Raw genomic sequence first — 23,023 nt, forward strand, 5'->3', positions numbered from 1 at the left:
CCTCTTGCGCAAGAGCTGTTCTTCCTGAATATAAGTGGAAGAACGGCTCTTGCGCCAGATGAGGGTTTTATGCAAAAAGGAGCCGGGTAGACAGCTCTGTTTTGCGCAAAAGCCTCTTGCTCAAAAAGTGGCCACTCATTAATTATGCACATGTGGCACAGCAATATTCCATGCTTTGCCTCACTTGCATATTTTCTTGCGCAAGAGAGCGCAGCGTAGATGTAGCCTAAGAAGTTTAGGTTGAATTTTAGCCACATAAGGTCAATATTTTAAGTAGGGAGTCTACACTACCCAGCCCTTTCCATTGACTTTAAGGGCCACTGAAGTTGATTTTGATACTCCTGCTTTCCATGAGAAGTAATGCAAAATTCGATCTTGCATGGCCACATTTATGGTAGTGTAGACCCAGCATTGAGAGAGTCAACATTTTTGGCCTCTGGAAGGCATCCCACAGTGCCATGCTGTGACCAGAACTTGCACCTCTCCTGCTCTCCAGTTGAACAGGAAGAAGCCCTGGGAAAGTCTGAATTTCATTTTTGGTGTGGCCAGTGTTGCGAGCACACCTCAGAGCATTACTTAAGCAGCACCAGGGGCGGCCCGTGGACGTAGGCAAACTAGGCAGTTGCCTAGGGTGCTGCTGGCCCGGGTGCCCGATGATGACATCACAGGACGCCGGGGTGCCCTGTGATTATGTCACGGCCGTGCAGGCGGGGGCGCCAATCGCGCCTTCTGCCTAGGGTGCTAGCTGCCCCAGCCAGCCTTAGGCCGCTCCTGAGCAGCACACATGGCTATGACTTCCATGAGTTCAAATCCCGTGAGCTCCAGTTCCTAGGGTTGCAAAAGAGTACCAGCATGGAGTGTGCAGGAGTTTTTGGACCTTATTGAGGCATGGAGAGAGGAGCCCGTTCTCCCAGAGCTCCAAAGCAGCAAAAGAGATACTGATATCTGTGCAAAGATAGTGAGGTGCATGGTGGAGAAAGGGTACTCCAGGAACTCCCACCAGTGCCATGATAAAAAAAAAAAATGGAGCTGAGGCAATCCTATTACAGAACAAAGCAGGCAAACAGACAGTCTGGGGCCTTGCCGCAAAAATGCAGCTTCTACCACCAGCTGCATACGATCCTAGGGAGGGACCTAACCAGATTCCCAACCAGATCGTGGAATCCGCCTACACAGGGCAGGGGGCCCAGAACAGCTTGTTAATGTGTCTGGAGGTGGAGCAGGAATCCTCCCTGCTTATCTCCATAAAGCTCTTAAAAAGGAAGTTTTTGATCCTTCTCACAAGGTTTCTGGGGAGGCCTTATTCCATCCTCCACGGCAGGACACCTTCCCACACCAAGCCAGAAGTAAGTGGTCTGGCATCATTGCAGAATAACACCCAGGTTTCTGGCCACATTCAGTCAACACCAGGTTCCTATTACTCTGTGTGATTTGGAGAAGATGGATGCCTTGCATGGCAACCTTGATGAAGGAGGAGGGGAAGCTACTAGCAGCTGCCTCTGCTGCTAGCATGGCTTCAGCCTCTGGCACCATCTCCCTCCCTGCCTCCTCCCCTCCCATTGCAGGCTCCTGCAGGATGGAAAAGTAGCACTTTCCCAGGAAGTGGGGTGTGGCAGAAACAGAGGAGGGAAGCCGTGTGAGCCACTGTCCTACCCCACTGACATGACTGGACCCCTTATCCCCACTCTGCCCAGCTGCAGGATAATGCCTTGGTAGGCTGCTTACCATGCCTGCCTCCAAGTTGTGTGAGTCCAGATGTTCCCTTGAAAACTCTGTTAGGGTATGTCTACACTACAGCGCTAATTCGAACTACTTAGTTCGAATTAGTTAATTCGAACTAAGCTAATTTGAACTAACGCATCCAGACTAAAAAACTAGTTCGAATTAGCGTTTTGCTAATTCAAACTAGCATGGCCACATTAAGTGGACCCTGAACTGGGGTTAAGGATGGCCAGAAACAGTGCCGGCAGGGCATCAGATGAGAACTTAGAGAGTGGAGCTGCTGTCTCAGGCTAGCCGAAGGCTGTGCTTAAAGGGACCCGACCTCCACCCCGGACAGACAGTTCTCAGGGGTGCCCCGCTTGCAAAGCAGTCCTGGCTTGGATTGCCCGAAGTACCCACACTGGGCACATCACAGCACTCGGCCATCAGACCGGCTGCACTTGCCGCAGGCTGCCATCTGGGGAGAGGCGGCAATTGGGGGGCTGCAGGAGAGGTTCCACCCCCAGAAGACCGCAGAGCCAGCCCAGTCCTCCCCATCGGGGGCTCGTACCACATTCCTCCCTCACCTCCTTCCACTTACTCCTCCCTAGCCCCCCTTCCTGATGTACTAAATAAAGGACAATTGTGTTCAAAAATAGAATCTTTCTTTATTGAACAAAACTGGGGGAGACTGGGAAAAGGAGGTGGGAGAGGGGAGGGCAACTAGAATGATGAGGGGTTTGGAACAGGTCCCATATGAAGAGAGGCTAAAGAGACTGAGACTTTTCAGCTTAGAAAAGAGGAGACTGAGGGGGGATAGGATAGAGGTCTATAAAAGCATGAGTGGGGTGGATAGGGTGCATAAAGAAAAGTTCTTCATTAGTTCCCATAATAGAAGGACTAGAGGACACCAAAGGAAAGGAATGGGTAGCAGGCTTCAAACTAATAACAGAAAGTTGTTCTTCACAAAGCAAAGAGTCAACCTGTGGAACTCCTTGCTGCAGGAGGTTGTGAAGGCTAGAACTAGAACAGAGTTTAAAGAGAAGTGAGATAAAGTGATGGAGGTTGGGTCCATGGAGTGGTATTAGCCAGGGGGTAGGAGTGGTGTCCCTGCCCAAAGTTTGTGGCAGGCTGGAGAGGGATGGCACGAGACAAATGGCTTGGTCACTGTCTTCGGTCCATCCCCTCCAGGGTCCCTAGGGTTGGCCACTGTCAGCAGACAGGCTACTGGGCTAGATGGACCTCTGGTCTTACCCAGTACGGCCATTGTAAGCTCAGGGCTCAGGGTCGGGGGTCTCAGTGGACCACCTTGATTTTCATGCACACCTGCTCCTGGGTGGCCAGGCTGGCAGCTCTCGTGCCCTAGACGGCCACTTTCCTGTGCCTAGTGCGGAGGTCGTGGACAAGGTCCACGATGTCCGCACTAGACCAGGCGGGTGCCCGCCTCTTGCGGTCCTGGGCAAGCTCCCGGGAGCCACCAGCCTGGTCCCAGGAAGAGGGGGAGGGCTGGGGGCATCGGGTGGCTGGCTCGAGCCGTGCCAAGTGCAGGGTCTGCTAGCTGGGTGCTGGCAGGTTTGCACCTGGCACGGGCACCGTAGCCAGCCCGTGCCCCTTTAAGGGGTCCGGGGCCGGGACGGGGGCAATAGAGTTTCCCTGGTGTTGGCCAGAGTGGCCACCAGGGAAAGCTGGGGAGGGCTAGCCTCCCACTAGTTCGAATTAAGGGGCTACACACCCCTTAATTCGAACTAGTAAGTTCGAACTAGGCTTAGTCCTCGTAGAATGAGGTTTACCTAGTTCGAACTAAGCGCTCCGCTAGTTCGAATTAAGTTCGAACTAGCGGTTTGCTAGTGTAGCGCCTATCAAAGTTAATTCGAACTAACGTCCGTTAGTTCGAATTAACTTTGTAGTGTAGACATACCCTCAGATACTTGCTCTACAGTGGTTGCCTTAAAGCATAACTTTGCCCTGGCACAGAACACAGCTCCATTGTTTTTAGAGAGCCCTTCGTGTATGTTAACAGATTAAGTTTTAGGTTTCACAATGTCAATCCTGTAATGTATGATTTTGCAACTTTTTGTTACTGTGGGATCAGCAGGGAGCTTGCTGCCTACCCCTCTGGCTCCAGCAGTCATCCAGCTTGCACAAATCTGCAGGCAAAAATGGGCAAGGGAAGACATGTTTCAGGAGTGGAGTGGAGAAATACTCTCCTGGAGGAGAGGATAGCAGATCAGCAGGAAAGGAAAGTGCAGGGAACTGCAAGCAAAGCAACAGGAGAATGTCTTTTCCTCCCTGACGGCTGTGATGGAGTGCCTGGTGGTGTGCTTGCAGAAGACTCCCCACCAGAACTCCTCTCACTCCGTGCAGAATAACTTTCCTCACTCAGTTCTGTAGCCTCCACCCCCAGGTTCCCCAGAACATGGGAGAGGGGGGACTCAAGGGAAGCCTCACATTCAACCTCTAGGATCTTGGGAGGCAAAAGGCTGTCATCAGATTTCTGATCCCCCCCCCCCCTTCAGGTTCCACCGTGGACTTCTTTTCAGTCCCTACGGTCTTCCCTAAATAAAAACGCATGATCTCTGAACAAGAGTTTCTTTATTGCTTATATTGCAGGGATCGGGTAGGAGATTACAGGCACACACAGGCTGTGTCTACATTGGCCCCTATTCCGTAATAGGGATGCAAATATAGCACTTTGGAATAGGCAAATCCGTGGGGGATTTAAATATCCCCCGCGGGATTTGCATTTTCATGGCTGCCACTTTTTTCCGGCTTGTAGATAAACCGGAGAAAAGCGCCAGTCTGGACGCGATCCTCTGGAAAATAAGCTCTTTGAAAGTAGGAATAAGAGATCCTATTTTCCGGAGGATCGCGTCCAGACTGGCGCTTTTCTCCGGCTTATCTACAAGCTGGAAAAAAGTGGCAGCCATGAAAATGCAAATCCCATGGGGGATATTTAAATCCCCTGCGGATTTGCCTATTCCAAAGTGCTACATTAGCATCCCTATTACGGAATAGGGGCCAATGTAGACGTAGCCACACTGTATGTAGGGCATCTCATTAAGAGCAACATGCATGATTTTCAAAACTGGCCATTCATAAAACTTTCTTTCAAAACCTCTCTGATTTGCACTGCCCCACACTATGCTATCCTTGTCACCCTGGTGTTTGGTTGCTCAACATTTCTGGCTAGGCCCCTTCTCTCCCCCTCTCCCCCCTCCCGCCAACTGTGCCAGATAACTTTCCCCCTTGCTCTTAGAAATATTATTGAGCACACAACAGGCTGTCACCACAAAGGGAATGTTGCGTTCACTGAGGTATAACTAGTCAGTAGACTCCTAAACCTTCCCTTTAAATGCCCCAAAGCACATTCCACCACCATTCTGCACTTGCTCCGCCTGTAATTGAAATACTCCTTACTGCAGTCCAGGCTACCCGTGAATGGTTTCTTGAGCCACAGGAGCAAGGGGTAGGCTGGCTTACCCAGGATCACTATTGGCATTTCCACCTGTCTGATTCTAATTTCTGGTCTGGGAAAAAAATTCCAGCGTGCATCTTTTTGAATGTGTGCGTCATGCACCTTTCCCAACCATCCCATGTTGATGTCAGTGAAACAGCCCTTGTGATCCACCAGCCCCTGCAGCACTACTGAGAAGTACCCCTTGCAGTTTAGGTACTCCTTGGCAAGGTGGTCAGGGGCCAAGATGGGGATGTGCATTCTGCCTCACTGCAGTTAGGGAACCCTAGCACGGCAAAACCCTCTGCTGTGCCATCCACATTTCCCAGAGTCACTACCCTCTGTATCCGAATGATATTGATTGCTTTGGCTACTTGTATAACAACAGTCCACACTGTAGCTTTCCCCACTCCATATTGATTCCCCCCTGACTGGTAGCTGTCTGGCATTGCAAGCTTTCACAGGGAAATTGCCATGCGATTCTCCACTGTCAGAGCAGGTCTCATTCAGGTGTGTCTGTGCTTCAGGGCAAGGGAAAGCCATTCGCAAAGTTGAATGTTTCACAAAGTTTCTGTGGTTGGGTTTCCCTCATGGTGGGGTTGCCTCCTGGTTAGGTCCCAGTATTAGCTGGCACAAAACGGGTGTGGAAGCCCGCCACTGGTGCCCTGGCCTAGAAACTCTAGCCCACTATATGGCTACGTCTAGACTGGCATGATTTTCCGCAAATGTTTTTAACTGAAAAACTTTTTTGTTAAAAGCACTTGCGGAAAATCATGCCAGTCTAGACGTAGCCATATAGTGGGCTAGAGTTTTTCCGTTAAAAGCATTTGCGGAAAAGAGTGTATAGATTGGCACGGACACTTTTCCGCAAAAGCACTTTTTGCGGAAAAGCGTCCATGCCAATCTAGACGCGGTTTTGCGAAAGAAAGCCCCGCCATTTTCGCGATCGGGGCTTTTTTGCACAAAACAATACTGCATTGTCTACACTGGCCCTCTTGCGCAAAAGCATTTGAGCAAGAGAGCTTTTGCCCGAACGGGAGCAGCATAGCATTTCCGCAAGAACACTGACAATCTTACATGAAAGCCATTGTCGACTGATCCCTTATGCCTCGTGAAAGGAGGTTTACAGGATCAGTCCACAACGGCTTTCTCTGTCGACCGATCTGTGTCTTGACTGCCGTGTTGTGCTGACAATCAGCTGAGCCGGCACAATGCGGTGGCCATTTTTATTTTAATTAAGTGAGGGATATTTAAATCCCCGCTTCATTGACTATGTCAGTATGTCTAATTTACATGCCTTTGTTGGCAGAGGCATGTAGTCGAGACATACCCTAACTGAGCCAGGCTCCTTCCATTTATCCTCCCTCCAGGCCTAGCATTGGCTACAGGTTAAAGTGGGGTGGGGCTAGCTGGGCCAAAAGGCTTTGTGTAATCCCTGTAATGTCAGGCCCTCCTCACAATGGTCTTGCTCATTCAAAAGTTTTGCAGCCACTGTGAATTGTCCTATCTCTGTAGCACTATGCACCAGCACCACCAGTCTGGATTGCATTCTAGAATGTGACAGGTGCATGATATGCTGCACTGTCAAACAGGGATAGAGCAGGCATGCTCCCATTGTGCTCCATAAAGAATTAGGACTAAGTATTTGTTCTATGGAAGTTCTCATTAGGGTAACATACCTATGCATGTGCCTATATCTTCTAATGAGATATAAGTGTCACAAGCACAACAGAGCCCTAAAGGATGAGGTCATGCAGCCCTCCTATGTAATTTCCTCTACTGTCTCTGTTGGAATTCTGTGTGTCTATTTGCAAGAGGAGACCCAAGTTCTGTAACATTATACTGTGCAGATGATCAACATTTTTCTCTTAATTTGACCCAAAGTATTACATTACAGGGGAGATGTACAACTAGTCTTATTGTCTGGGGACCCCTGCTATATCTACCATAAGGCTAAAGGTCAAATACAGATATAATAGATTACAGTGGGTCAAACGAGGGACAGAAATTTAAAAAAAAGTTTGAGTTTAATAAAATCACTCTGGTTTTTAAAAAAATTTCTACACATAAAATAAAATACAAATACTCTATTGATTTTCCCTGGCGAGCTCATGTTTCTGATATGTCAGTCACCTCATTTGCATTTTATTGAATCTGGTGAATTATTCTTATTAAGCATTCACTTCTGGCTCCTGCAGAGTCAGTGTTTACTGTGAATGCTTATTACTAATAGCACTGCAATCAGTATTCAGAATTCATAATGGGGAATGAATTAATTGGGTTTATGTGCTTATTTCATTCAGTGTAAAATTGTGAAGGAGAAGTTAGAATGAATGGTGTCAATATGTATACACAATAGCATGCATTTAGCAAAACGATTACCAAAACTCTTTATGGAAAATACACACTGCAAATATTTTGTAAATACTTTTTGATTCCAGAACACTAATCATACTCTAGTGATATTTGGAGTCTTTCTAGTAAAGTCTTTTTAAATAATATACTTTCTTCAGTCTTTAATTTGGCATGTCTTGGACTCTGAACTTGCAAATGTTTAAGCATGCTTAGTGGTGAGCACATGCTTAAGCATCTGCACGGTTGAAGTTTGGCCCCGATCCCACAAAAATTGCATCATAAACTTCTACAGTAAGACAGAAGGGAGGATTATAATAGAAATACTGACTTTTCCCTGTGGCCAGGTACAATAAAACCTTTTGTGACAGATTTGGTCTTTAGGTAACTGTTGCAGGTCCTTCCTAAATGACCAGCATGTGTAACAGAAGGCAGTCTTTCTTTTGTTCATTGCTACTGTATATTTGGGGGTTAGATGTATTTTGGCCAGTTATCCTTGTGAACATGAATGCAGAAATGATTATCCAGTTAAGATTAAATTTAATCAAATATCTCTGGCTTCCACATTGTAAATTACCTGGATGTTTCTTGTTTTGTCCTTGTGTAATCAGATTATTATTTGAAGTTCATTCCACCACAACTGATTTGCCTTATAATGTATTAAATTAGTGTGATGTACAATCTTGTAATGTCTTACAATGCTTTTCCCGCAGTGCTACCCTCGATCATTAAGTCAGTGTTTTGATGTGAAAATGCTACACAAAGTCGCACTTGGATTTGCTGCTAGTTGTATTCAAATAAAGAGAGCATCCTATGGTAAAAATGGACAAATCAGACACAGTTTTAGTATGTGTTAGAAATGATGCTATAAGCCTATTTTGTTTCTCATTATAGCTGCAGTTTTCAATAGCTCTTTAAAAAATAAGCCTTGTCCAACACCTGAGCTCTCAGCCCTAGCATTCCTTCTGCAGATGCTGTCAAGTGAGGATTGATTTTTATCATCAATATTCCAATGCAAAATAAAAATCAATGCACAAAATAAATCCTAGGTTGACAGCATTATGTGAGGAATCTCATTCTAGAGATGCTAAAGAGAGATCAGGTGCTGGACTTGAAATTTTCCATTTAAATAGCAATTCAGTATCAGGGCCTGACGGCAATTGGATTGGCTAGAAGATCGGGTACAATGATTAATGAAACAATGCAAAGCAGTAAAGGTATGAAAACCTTCTCTTAACTATGCTTTGAATTTGCGAGGTTCATTCTCGTTATTGGGAGGGAGTGCTGGAGCTGCAGATGCTAAACAGAATGGTTTATGATTTGTATAACTCCTTTGTCTACAGAGCCATAGCCCATCCTTCAATGCACCCTATATTACAGGTTTTTAAACGGCTGTATTTGAAGTATTTGGAATTGGATTACTCAGGGAACTGGTAATGACATAATATGCTTTTTATCCCTAGGTAACAAGATCTCAAGCCAGCAAATGGCCGGCAGGGCAGCTGATGCCAAAGAAAGTGCCTAAACATCAGAGTGAGCAAGGGTCCCGATCTGCTGTGGGGTGGGAGTTGAGCTCATGTGGATGTACCCGTGAACTCTGGGTTTTCACTCATCAAGGATAACAGCTGTGAGTGGGGTGTGGTGGAAGAAGAATGGGAGGGGGGGCATGGTAGCTGGATTTAAGCTGAAGCAAAAGTACAATGCCCAACATACTCTGTTGTGGCTCATGGGTTTTTATGAATCCTATGTTTTCCCAACTTAATGCTGGGTGACTTCCCTCCTTTTATCAAAACTTTTGTTTCTACATTCAGACTCTGTACTTGCAGGAGGGGAAGTATTGCCTTTTAGAGGCACCCAGCAGTGGTGTGTAATTGTCCCAGGTTACTGGCTAGGGGCTCGAACCAGTTTTGGGTTGTATTGTTGAAAAGAAACTCCTTGATATCGAACCTGTCCCTTGTTGCTGCCAACTGCCACTGGCTGAAGGGCTACATTTTATTTACTGTAATAGCTTGTTTTATGTTTTGAGTACACAAAGTGTGTAGTAAACTCCAGTGGCCTCCTCTGAAGTGAGGCTAATTGTTTAGCCTAGGATCTCCTTTGGACTCCGTGCTGAGGTTAAAAAAAATGCCATAGCATATAACAGTAAAGGTGCAAAAACCTGGAGCAAAGCTAGTAAAGGGCATATTATTTTCCCCATGACTGAAGATTTCCATATACAGTATATTATTGGAAAATGGTATTTTCTGTGAGAAATTTAGAAAGGAACAACTGTAAAAAATGCTGACGTTTTCCATAGAAAAGAATGCTCATGTACCTTACAGTAACTGAGATGTGTTGTCCTCCTGGATTCCACTCTTGGTGTGTATGCGCCCCAGGAGCACAAGATCAAAATTTTTTGGCCAGTAGAGACAACTGGAGCCACTTCTGTACGCTGGATGACGTGCACCTCCCACAGCAGGCATATAGGGCAGAGCAAGTCCTATTAGCCTTAATTTCCTTCACCAGTACAGAATCCAGGTGGTACAGTACCCCATAGTAGTTGAGAATGTTGGAATATAATTTATCGGTTACTGTCATTGTGTGCAGAGTCTTTGTCTAGAGTGGCATTGTGACTGGTCTGATTTCTCTTAGGGGCTGGCCTATAGATTCCCCAGTAACAAACACTGGCTCCTGAACTTTTCAGGGAGTCTAGGACTTCATTGGTTTTTACATTAAATAGGTCACAGCCTTAGAATGGGAGGTTCCTTCTCTGGACCTCCTCCAGTATTCCTCACGACTGAGACCAGGGCTCTATGTACATGGTGAATGAGGTGACCCCTGAGTATGCTGCAGGATCTGACACATCAAACACAGCATGAAGAGAAGAGGAGGTGCATGAACCCTTCCTCCCCTGTGCCCCTATTCAGGAACCAGCCACAGAGTAACTGAGGGCCACAGAACTGGGCATACCAATGGCCCCTCGCATTGTTAGCCTCCCCAGAATGGAGAGATCTAATTGGGGTGCATCCATGGCTCTGCCCCATCTGATCCTGGCTGAGAGTAGAGGAGAGCACTTGGTACTTGCCAGGAATCCCCAGAAGGAATGCTGTCTGGCACTTTTTCCATCAAGCTCCCTCAGCCCTAGGGCAGCCCTCTGCACCTGCCTCTAATGCGACCTACAACTTTCTGTTAGTCCAGCTCCATACTACTAAATTAGCGAAAGTGGCTTGGAAACATGAGGCTAGGATAGCTGAACTTATCTCTGTGCCCATTTTGTAATTTTCTCTGTCATCTTTATATCACAAGCTGGGAGAGGTAGAAAAAAGTATAGTGATTGCTGTCCCTTATTTCACTTCACAGCTCTTTGTGGATATTTTTTTTTTTTTTTTTGCTATTTCAAACCTCTGCTGCAAATGGTCTTTGAAGGAGTTTATTATAGCTCTTACAATCAACACTGTACTGAAGTCTTCCTGGAACTACAAAGCATAGGTGCTCGAATTGAAAAAAACATTCAGGCAGTATAATAACTATTTGCTTTGCTTTGTGTGGGGGAGGAAGAGAGGTCCCTACTATTTGCCTCTGAGCTGAGGTTTTTCCTTTTTATTTGCTTTCCAAGGGGCGAGGATGCATGCACTAAATTAACAGGATGCATGCTAAACGTGAATTATTTTTGTTTTAAAAAGCTGCCAGTTGTCTTTGTGCTCAAAGCAGCAGACAGTTCAAATGTTCACATTTCTTGATTAATGGAAAAACTGAACTTTGTTTTCCAAAAATGGGTGTATTTACACGAGTGGTTTGATGATTTTACTTGTAATTGAGAGTTTATTTCCATGGATAAACCAACTTTTTTCCAGAAAGATAAATACAGTAAAACTCCAAAAGTCCGGCATCCAATTGTACGGCACTCCTGATAGTCCGGCATCAAAATAGCAAGAGCCTAGTAAGTGAGCTTTGGCAAAAATGAGTCACAACGCAGCAGCAGTAGCTGCTGAACTGAGCAAAAAGGGTAATAAAGGATTAAAAAAAATAAAACATTACAGTATAATATATCCAGTATGTACAATAAAAAAGGGTTAAAACACTTTATATACAATATATACTGGATACAATATATATATATATAACCAGTTTATAGTACCTCCTGATAGTCTATCATATTTGATAATCCGGCACCACCTAGGTCCCAAAGGTTCCAGATTATCGGAAGTCTACTGTAGTGGGATTATGTGGCTATTCTTTTAATAAACTGAGAAGTGTCAATCATTAGGTAAAATAAAAGCCAAGTATCACTGTCTTGCTCATGCATACATATAACCACCAGATGCTCTGATATGTCTAAACATTATTAGTCTAGATATGAATTGCCCCATTCATGGACATTTGGATTATTCCCCTCTCTCTGGTCACCCCAGTAAGTTTTGAAATACAATGAGCTTCGCCATGCCCTGAGATTGTATTTAAAATAGTGTACCCAACTACGGTAACTGGGTTAGACATATCAGTCTGTAAGGCATGGATTCTCTAATGGGTATAATGTCTTCAACAGTGTCCCTTAAATATGAGGCAAGGTCAGGCAACAGAGAACATTAAAAGAAAACCAAAATACATACAGTAGTCAGTGACTGGGATTTATTTGATAAATACAATGGATGGAACCACAAGTAGCAAATAACTCTTAAAGTTATGGTGTCCATATAGCCATCGCTAAGAATGTGAGAGCTGACAGAGTGCCAGCCAAAGGTAGCATTGTTGTTAAAGAATCCTGTTAGCATCCGAGTCTTCCTGAATATCCTACTTTTTAGGAGCTGATGTGACCATGTTTCCCTTCATTGCCGCTGAACTTGGGCTCTTTCCATTATTGTCTGTGAGGACATGGATGAAAGTAAGAGCGACTATGGTCTAGTAGAGAAAGGCAAGGCCTATGAATTAAGATATCGGGGTTCAAGCACTTGAAAAGGTTACCTCAGGAGTTGCGGAATCTGTATCACTGGAAATTTTAAGAACAGTTTGAGACAAAGACCTGTCAGGGATGGGATGGGTATACTTGGTTCTGCCTCAGTGGAAGAGATGGATTAAATGACCTCTTGAGGCTCCTTCTGGTTCTAACTTCCTGTGACTCAGTTATTCTAACCCTGATTTGCTATGTGGCCCATAACAAAGTCATTGAGGTCTCCAGCAAAGAAAGCACTTAAGTACATGCTTAACTTAGAGCACATGAGTAGTCGTATTGAAGTCACTACGGGACTGAACATGTGCTAGCTATAGTCTTTTTCTGGACTGGAGCCTGAGTGCTCAGCTCCTTGCAGGACTAAGCACTTAACCGCTCCGTGCCTCAGTTTCTCCATCTGTAAATCATTTCACAGGAGCATTGTGAGGTTAAATTCATGAACAATTGTGATGTGCTTTGAGACAGTAGCAATATAGGTCTGCAGTGTATTCTTATTATTTATTAATAAGGATCAGTTCCTGCCTGGGGTCTTTTCATTGGCTCACTTAGGTTGTATGTACCCCAGAAGACAAGAAAGCGATGAAAAACATAAATGACTAAGGGAATTCATTATAATTTCTTCTTTTGGTATATGGCTCTCATTCAGCAGTCGTGTATATTTCTTTGATCTATGCAATAGAAATACAAGACCAAATTCTGCATGCATTGAAGTGAATGGGGATGTTTTGTTCATTGACTTTGGGAGGTGCAGAAATGGGCTCAAACTTCTTTTTTAAAGAAGATGCTAACCTATATTTAAAAACCCGAGCTTTATTCAAACTTGTAAATCACTTTACTTTAACTTCTGCATAAAATAGATTAGAGTTAATGAAGGCTGATCCCCTTATGAATTAGTCTGAGAAACATAATTACACATTAACAGAGCAGCATGCATAGTAACAGAGTTGCTATTAAGGACAATTGGTATAGGAAGGTTCTGGAAACAGTGGCAGTTTTTATAAAAGCATTAGAAAACCTATACTTTTGAGCTTCTCTTCCCTGAGAAATTTTCCTGAGAAAGGCCTCTAAATGTAAATAGCCAATATTGCATTGAAATGTGTTTTCTAAGCTTAGATTAGCAGTTATATATATTCAGAAAAACAAAGCTTAAGGAAAATGACCGGACTAAAGTGAATGTCAGTCTAGTCTAAATCATGACTTGTAATAGAAAAAGAGCAGCCAAAGTTGTGATCTGACTGGTGCTTTTTAGAAATACTCTTTAATTGTGTTGGGTTTCTGACCAAGTTCAAAAGGGGAATTGAAGAACATCTTGCTTTCATCTTCCTAAATATTTTAGTAACTTTCAATAAGCTTTCAATTGTTTCAAAAGCTTATGCCATCTCTTCTTCCAACTGCTGTTCATAGCAAATGTCCCATAGGCTTCATTTGAAGAAGAATCAAATACTAAAAGGGGATAATGTGTTATAATGTAAACTGCAAATACCAATGGTAAAAATTAAAACTATATAAAAGAAAATACAGTTGAAAAATTCAAACATTGTCAATGTGATGATTATAGTTAAACATCCTTTTTTAGTGGCTAGGCTAAAACCCAAATACACCAAGATTTACATGAGCTACTCGCTATTCAAAGGTCAGAATTCACACCAACTTCTAATGCTAATGAATTGTTCTCTGCAATTATTTCCCACAGCTGCAACCAGTTCTGGCTCCTACCACTCCATATTTGAACTGGCTAGCCTTCACGTGATATAGAAATCCATTGACATTTCACATGCTTTTCACAGCTATATGACAATTCATTTCTGCTTGATTCCTTAGGGTTGTTTGGGGGCTTTAATTAGTAAGATTCCCTACTGGTGTAGTGCTTTCTTTTTCTTTTCAAAATGATTATGAGCAGGGAAAGTGAAAAGTGGCTGGCTTACACAATGCATCTGATTGCCTACAGCTCACTCATCTGGAACTTTCCGGTGGAGGGGTCAATTTCCAAACAAACTTGGGGAAACAGAGACGAGGCAGGGACTCCAATTATCTGATGATGGAAAGCAGTGTGTGTAAAGCCCAGTATATATACAGCCCCTTTGTACAGCAACCTCCCATACTTCCCCCTAAATATTCTGGACCAAATTCTGATCTCATTTACGAAGTGAAGATTTATACTATCTTCAGTGAAATTTACTCCAGATTTATGTTGGCATAACTAAAATCAGAATCTGGCCTATTGATGTATTTATCAAATGTGCTCAGGCTACAGATAGAAAGATTTTTTTTCTCACTGCCAGGTCTGCAAATTCAAACAGTGTTCTGGGGATAAAGCTGAGTTTTTTACTTCCCATGCATCATCAACTGCTGTAAAGATTTGGCAGGCCAGTATTTTATGTCAATGACAGCTATGCAATTCCAGTGGGTTGGAACATAAGGAACATAATAACCAGTTCTTATTAAACGACCTGGGCATCATTTTAGGCAGCTCAATGAACAACTACTGCTGAATGTGCAACTATTGTCACAAAGCAAACAAAATATTGTTTTCCATAAGGAATAGGATGGCAGCTGATATGAAAAAAAAAACACTTTACAATGATAAGAGATAGATATTCATGTGATATCCAGGGGTCACTTCTTCCAACACAGATGTACAGTTGCTTCATCAGATGGAGCTCAGTCACTATAGAACAGGGCTCCGCAGATAGCTGTTTGGATTAAAGAGCCAAGTAACACTTCAGGGTGAATATAGCAGAACATAATTATATAAACTGGAATTTGTATGCCTCCTAACCCCATATTGTGACATTGGGTCAATACCAATTCAAAGGAAAGAGTGCTTACCTATGGGATAACCAATACCATATTCAGCAGCACCTACTGTAAGTTAGGCATTTGCTGGAGGTGTCCATATAGCCATCGCTAAGAATGTGAGAGCTGACAGAGAGCCAGCCAAAGGTAGCATTGTTGTAGACAGGCCACTTGCCATTTGTAAAGATTGTCTTCCTATTTTTTCCCATATTGTTTGCCCATACTAGAAATTCCTCCACACAGTTTGCCATAAGCAGAGCTAACAGTGAGATGCTCTTTGGTTCTTTGGGAGCCTCACTTTGCCTAGTACAGATCTCCTGCGCTTTCAGTCCCCGCAAGCCGTCTGTCAGCAGTTATTTGGGAGGGCTTTTTAAAGAAAGCCTCTTTTTAGAAAACAGTAGTGTAATTTTACCTCTGGACTGCTGACAAATGACAGTCGCAGATATACATGGCAGCACATCTTTTGTGCTGTTGAACTTAGCAGGTATGGCCCTGCATGTCATTGATTTTCTATCTATAGTACAGTCAAGGAATTACAAAACAGGACCTGTAGTGAAGGACCTAACCATATGAAATGATTTATGCCAGTCTGTTGCTTCAGAGAACTTGGCTAAATTGGGTGAGCAACACAGATTTCTCTCTTTGGGTACGTCTACACTACATGGCTCCGTCGACGGAGCCATGTAGATTTGTTTATTGGGCAAAGGGAAATGAAGCGGCGATTTAAATAATCGCCGCTTCATTTAAATTCACATGGCTGCCGCGCTGAGCCGACAAACAGCTGATCAGCTGTTTGTCGGCTCAGCGCGCTAGTCTGGACGCTCCCCTGCCAACATCAAAGCCCTTTGTCGGCAGCCCCAGTAAACCTCATCCCACGAGAAATAACGAGGCTGCCGACAAAGGGCTTTGATGTCGGCAGGGGAACGTCCAGACTAGCGCGCTGAGCGGACAAACAGCTGATCAGCTGTTTGTCGGCTCAGCATGGCAGCCATGTAAATTTAAATGAAGTGGCAATTATTTAACTCACCACTTCATTTCCCTTTGCCTACAACCCTTATCTACATGGCTCCGTCGATGGAGCCATGTAGTCTAGAAATAGCCTTTATGTGTCCCACACTCATATGTTTGTGATCGTGTTGATCAGCATTAATTCAGAGAGTCCGCATAATGGGATTGTTTTCCATGTCTATGATTGATCATGTGAGCTCACCATATTTCCCTATGCTGAATATGGGACAGCTGGTAAAATGACTTGTATTCAAGCGAGTTCATCAGCAATCAATACTATGCCATATAAATATTCAAATTAAAATCACATTGACTGAGTCCCCATTATAAAGAACTACTGCCCAGCTGGATTCTTTTATTGACCTTCTTTAATGTTTAAGGTGTTAGGCTTCACACGGGGAGGTTTCACACACACATTCCTATACACCTCTCTCAAACAGAGAGTAGGGGGAAGTGACCAATTGACTCAACCCTCCGTGCCTATCCTTCTCTTCCTTCCATGCTTGGCTGGGCCCCCAGGATGGACCCACCTCTCCTGTTACCTGCTGCCACATCTTCCCGAGGCAATGTAGGCAGAGGACATGCAGTGTCACATTCTCCCACTCCCAGATTTCTGCCAGGGGTTCATGCCAGAGTATGGCCAGCAGCAGCTTTTCGGCACTGTGCAAGTGCTCAGGAATGGGAGTTGCTTCCAGCCATGGGGAGGAGGAAGGGAGGATGACCTGGCCCATGTCTTTGCAGAGCTCATCTCTTCTTTCTCTTCCCCTTCACCTTCCCCCTTCCAGTGGCTGGAAACAGCTTGTCCTTCCTGCCCACACAGTGTTGAAAGGCAACTAACACCCCCAGGCTTTTATTGGCCACTGACATAACCCAGCCACCTCCTCCCCACTGCTACTCCCATTACATCACAGTGCAGGCAGGCAGGGCTTACGCCCTAAGGATGCAATGTGCAACAGGGCCCAGGGCATCAGAGAGGAGGCTCATCACGGGAGTGTGCCTAAGGAATGGAGCAGCCCTGGGTTCCCTGGGGGCAGGACCCAGAGTGGGGCATGGAGATAAGAGGGTGCTAAGCCCCTGTTGTGGAGCCTGCATCTGCAGGGCTCTGCTCCTCCTGGCTAGCAGTGTGGACTTTCTCAGGGCACCGGCCCCGCCAGAGGCACTGGGGGAAGAAAGGAGCCTCCTGACTGCTCTGTCCAGGGTCTGGCTCTCTGCGCAGCGCTGGGAGTGGGACGTGCCACACCAGTGGGGATATGGAGGAACAGTGAGCCTGGAGGGGCTGAAGACTTTGCCATTAACCTTGCACACCTACCCCATCATCAGCTACTGGATCCCCCCCATTCACCACTGATGGGCGGGCAGCTGGGGAGCAGGAATCCTGCTAGTAGCAGGCCCCACCAGAACCTATGGAGGGGTGGAGGAGTGGGGAAGACAGAAAATACAGGACAATTTGCCATTTTGAAGAAAGTCTGGACAGTCTGCAGGAAGGCCTAAATACAGACTGTCCCTTTAAAATTAGGGCATCTGGTCACCCTACGAGAGCATGTCAGTTGTGGGGGGAGGGGGCATCAATTCCCTTCTCCCACCAGGCATAATTAGCAAGGAGAAGTAAGAAAACTGGGACTGGGAGTTAATCAATCATGTCTCTAGCACTGAAAGGTAATCAATCACCTAAAAGCCTCTGAAAAATCAGGCAGATTTATGTCCAGATTCTTTCAAGCTGACACCTGCCATGCCACTTGACTGACAGCTGGAAGTCCCTCTCCATTTGACACAGCCAGAAGTATAGGACTTAGAGCCAGGTCTGTTCTGGAAAGCTGTCTCTTACCCCTCGTTAAACACTCCTGGCTGTGTCTAGACTGGCCAGTTTTTCCGGAAAATTAGCTGCTTTTCCAGAAAAACTTGCCAGCTGTCTACACTGGCCGCTTGAATTTCCGCAAAAGCACTGACTTTTTGCGGAAATACTATGCTGCTCCCGTTCGGGCAAAAGTCCCTTTTGCGCAAAACTTTTGCACAAAAGGGCCAGTGTAGACAGCTGAGATTCATTTTCCGCAAAAAAGCCCCAATCGTGAAAATGGCGATTGGGGCTTTTTTGTGGAAAAGTGCGTCTAGATTGGCACGGATGCCTTTCTGCAAAAAGTGCTTTTGCGGAAAAGCGTCCGTGCCAATCTAGACGCTCTTTTCCGAAAATGCTTTTAACGGAAAACTTTTCCATTAAAAGCATTTCCGGAAAATCATGCCAATCTAGATGTAGCCTCCTGGGTATTGCGGCCCAGCAGCATTCAGGCATTAGAACGCTGAAAAAATGCCCAGAATGATTGTTTTGTCTGTTTTAGGGTTCATGGAGAAAGCTGTGACATCTTGTGTTCTGTACCTTTTAAAATTCCTTCTGCAAAGTACAAGAAGCTGCTCTGTCGTTTGGCTAATCTGAGCCCTGTGATGTATGGAGGACAGTGTGGGAAACAGAGGGAGGTGCTTTTTCCTGTCCATGCTCCAGGTCCCCCAGCAGGGAGGGGCAAAAGACGTAGCTGCCCTGGGACATGGCAATTCAAAGGGGTCCAAGGCTCCTGGCTGCCACTACTGCTACTATGGCAGTGGCATCGTCCACAGCCCTGGGCCCCTTTACATTGCCACTGAAGACCAAGCTCTGCACACTGCACAGCTCTGAGGGCTGGAGGGAGGGGTTTTTATCAGTACTGTAGCCCAGGTGATGCTGAGGGCTGGAGCTTGAGTCTGCTCTGTCCCTGCCCCTTCTGCCTGAGGCCCTGCCCCTTCCGAGGGCTCAAAGATCCCTCCCCCTCTCGCCCCCCCCCACACTTTGCAGCAGAGTCCGTTTGAAAAGAGCCAGTTTAAAGCAAGGTGGGATGAACTGTGCCTCTCTGGTTTAGGGAGCAGCCTGGTTGGGGGTTCTTGAATCATCAGAAATTAGGCAGGGTTATGTTGCAACAGTCTCGGAAGTGTACTCTGTGCTTTTATCTAATTTCTGTTTGCATCCCGGGATCCAGAACAGTCATTAAAGGACATTGTTTCCGGGCAGAGCATAAAGCTTGAGTGATGGCTGCTACCATATGTGCCAGGGATTGAACCATGGACTTCAGAGTATAAGCATCTCCTGCGGAAGCTAAAGAGGTGGGCTCTGTAGCGATGGTCTGCTCTGTAATGGGGGGGTCTCAACTTTTGTCTTTCTGAGTCCCCCGTAAAGTGCTATAAAAACTCCATGGTCCAGTTGTGCTTCCACAACTGCTTTTCTGTATATGAAAGTCTCAGGGATAGCATTAGAGAGCAGCAAGAAGGAGAATGACCAGGGGCCCCACACCAAAGAGCTAAGTTACTCAAGCTTCAGTTCCAAATGGTGCGGCTCGGGGCCCCAAGATGCAGTCCTGTGCAGTGGGGCTTCGGCTTCCTGCCCTAAGCCCTTTAGAGTCTTATGTTGGCCATCCTTGGCAGCTACGCTGAAACCAGCTCGAAGCCCCCCAGTGAGGACTAGATCCCTAGTTGAAAACCACGGGTCTACAACAGCCTCCCACAGCACATGTAATATAGCTTTAGGGTTGCCCACCTGCCAGGATTCTCCTGGAATCTCCAAGAATTAAAAATGGATCTTTAATTAAAGACTGTTGCATGATAAAAGCTCCAGAAATACATGCAACCCAAACTGGCATCTCTATGCCTTAAACTATTACTGTTTCATCTATCTTCTTCTGTGCCATGTTGAAAGTTTCCCCTCTTTTTATTTTCTCCTGTTCTGAAATGATTCATAATAATAATTAATATTAATTAATAACAAAAATACTCTGTTTTGGCCAAGCAGAAATGGTCTAATATGTGAAACACACTGAAAGCATTTTTATTTTAATTATCCTGCAGCAGACTAATGCCAAACATGACCTGCTTAATAATGAGGGGGGAAATTGCATGACTGATGTTCTGTGTGATCTGCAAGTTTCATTGGTTTATGTGATTAAACGCTAGAGCTGACTTACATCGTTGGGGTCAGCTATGTAAATATAAGTCTGCAATGGCTGAGGAAGCCAAGCTATATGCAGTAGGCAAGATGTGTTCTGGGTGCTAGAGGGTAGGACAGAGCTGGCAATGACACTTAAAATGTGATGCTAAACATGAGACTGAAATTAAATATTCATAATGAAAAATGGTTATATTCTTGGAAAAAACAGTTGGAACCTTGGCAGCCCAATTCTGCCTTGATTTACCCTCTGTGCAAACCTAGCCAATCCTATAATCAGTGTGGAATATCTCCCGGAGAGCAAGATCATCTAGTTTGACCTCCTGCACATTGCAGGCCACAGAACCTCACCCCATATACTCCTGAAATAGACCCCTCACCTCTGGTGGACTAACTGAAGTCCTGAAGTCATGATGAAAAGACTTCACGTTACAAAAAATCTAACATTAAAGCAGATCAATACACTTACCTCTCTCTCTATATAAAAAAGTTTTTCCTGATGGGCAACAGAATGACGTCATCACATCATCCGTGTCATCAGTGTCAACAGGCTCTCTCAGCAAAGCGAAAGCTGCCAGAGAGAGGGGGGAGGCGAGCATAGCAAGCAGAGGGTGCAGCCCCATAATATATTCATAAAACCAATATATAATAAATTGCCCTCACTGACCAGATCAGATCATATACAGAATTCATAAAATGGTTATGTCTCAGTATTCTTAGATTGTTGCATAGTAACTTCTAGAGCAGTGGTGGGCAATAATTGTTGTAGGGGGGGCCACTTCACCAATGTTGATACTGGTCGTGGGCCAGCCCAGGAAGGGGTGGAGCCTTAGGTGGAAAGGGTGGGCCTTGAGCAGAAGGGACAGTTTCCTCTAGGCACCACAAGCAGAGGAAGAAGAGATCTTGTGCGTTCCCCAGGGGGTGAGGGAGCACTGGAACTCTCCTTCCCTCCCTCGCCCCGCCCCAGCCTGCCGGGATGCACAGCACCCAGAGGGACCTGCCAACCGTTCTGAACAGCTGACTGTTCTCTCTGGTGCTACACACACCTGGCAGGGGGAGGAGACTTCACGCACTTCCCCTGTCCCCAGGTCTGAAGTGGCCTGAGGACGGGGAAGCAGCAGGGTGGCCACGGGATGGATCAAATGGCTTGGTGGGCCAGATCCAGCCCCTGGGCCATCACTTGTCCTTTCCTGCCCTGGAGTATTTATATCGTTATTATTTTTCATCTCCAGTTATGACACAAGGTTTCTGGCATCTCTTTACTTAAACTACAGACTAGCTTGACATTGAGTGTAGCCTATTAACAATGTTCAGCCACAGATCATGAAAACATTTCTCCTTCTTTTTCATTTTCTTTTATGAAGCTAAATTTGTTTAATGATGTGGTTCTGGAGCAAAATATAACTTGCAGAAGTTTCTGGTCTATGTAAAACACTTTGTTCATCATTGCAAACTCCAACCATGCGTACAATCTGATTTTCCTGGTATGAAATTTGTTTCTATGAAACTGTGACTGAGGAGTTTTGCTGCTCATTCAAATGACCTAGCGAGACCTGTCATATCTGTCATTCTGGTGATTCTTATTTAAGTCTCTACTGTCAGCGGGGGACTCATCCATAGCCAATGTAGGATCCCTTACTGAAAGATCCAATTTCCCTTCTGAGAGTGTGAATTAGAAGTTGCTCTTCCTCTGCTTTAGAAGCGCTAAACCTCTTGGTATCCCTTTCCATCAAGAAAAACTCCCAGGAAGAAATTTTTGGTGCTCAAGGAGAAAAAAATGTCTGCATTATAAGTGTATTAGTTTGCAAATACGGTGCATTAAAGTGCTTGCTATTTCATTTGTTATTTCTAAATAAAATGTGTGTAAACAGGTTTCTTTTTGTTGACTGTCTCCTGTACATAAGGAGAATTAGTTGTTAAACTAGTCACCATAATTTATGAAGTGCAGCAAGAAGAGTGAACCTTTCAAAGGTTAATCAGTTATTAGGACCAAGTGGCTCTCTGATCTCCTCTTACTATTTCTTGCACAGCAAGGTTGCAATGAGCTACAGGCAGTCCCCAACTTACGTGGATCCGACTTATGTCGGATCCGCACTTACAAACGGGGCTTTTCTCACCCCAGAGCTCACGGGTGGCGGGACCACCCAGAGTGCAGCGATCCCGCCACCGCGTCCTCCAGGGCAAGAAAAGCTGCTCTGGGTCTCCCTGGTGTGCTGGGGGGGGACTCCCCAGCACAGCAGGGAGACCTGAGCAAAGCTGCACAGGCGGCAGGACCCCACTGCCCGTGAGGCTTTGCTCCTTTGCCCCGGAGCAAAGCCGCACAGGCGGCGGGACCTCTGCGCCTCCGCGGCTTTGCTCGGGTCTCCCTGGTCTGCTGGGGGGGGGAGGGGGCGCAGCTAGTGCGCCCCCCCCCCAGCAGACCAGGCTTTTGTTGCAGGACGCCTGGGGTAGAGCAGCTGGGGTGCTGCTGGGTTGGTCCCGCGGGGACCTACCCGGCAGTGCCCCAGCTGTTCTGTCCCAGGAGTCCAGATTCAGCCGCTGTTGAAACTGATCAGCGGCTGATTCCAGGAAGCCGGGGGCAGAGCAACTCTGCCTAGGGCTTCCTGTAGTCAGTTGCTGATCAGTTTCAGCAGCTGCTGAATCTGGAGCTTGTTCCGACTTGCATACAAATTCAATTTAAGAACAAACCTATAGTCCCTATATTGTACGTAACCCAGGGACTGCCTGTACTTCAGCTACTATTTCTCCCCATCCTACAGATACCTAGGGTCCTGCCCCCTCCCATTACCTTGTACTTAATTTCATGCCCTGAATAAAAAGAGCT

This window comes from Pelodiscus sinensis, chromosome 2 (genome assembly GCF_052426305.1).
Source record: "Pelodiscus sinensis isolate ZL-2025 chromosome 2, ASM5242630v1, whole genome shotgun sequence".
Taxonomy (NCBI): domain Eukaryota; kingdom Metazoa; phylum Chordata; order Testudines; family Trionychidae; genus Pelodiscus; species Pelodiscus sinensis.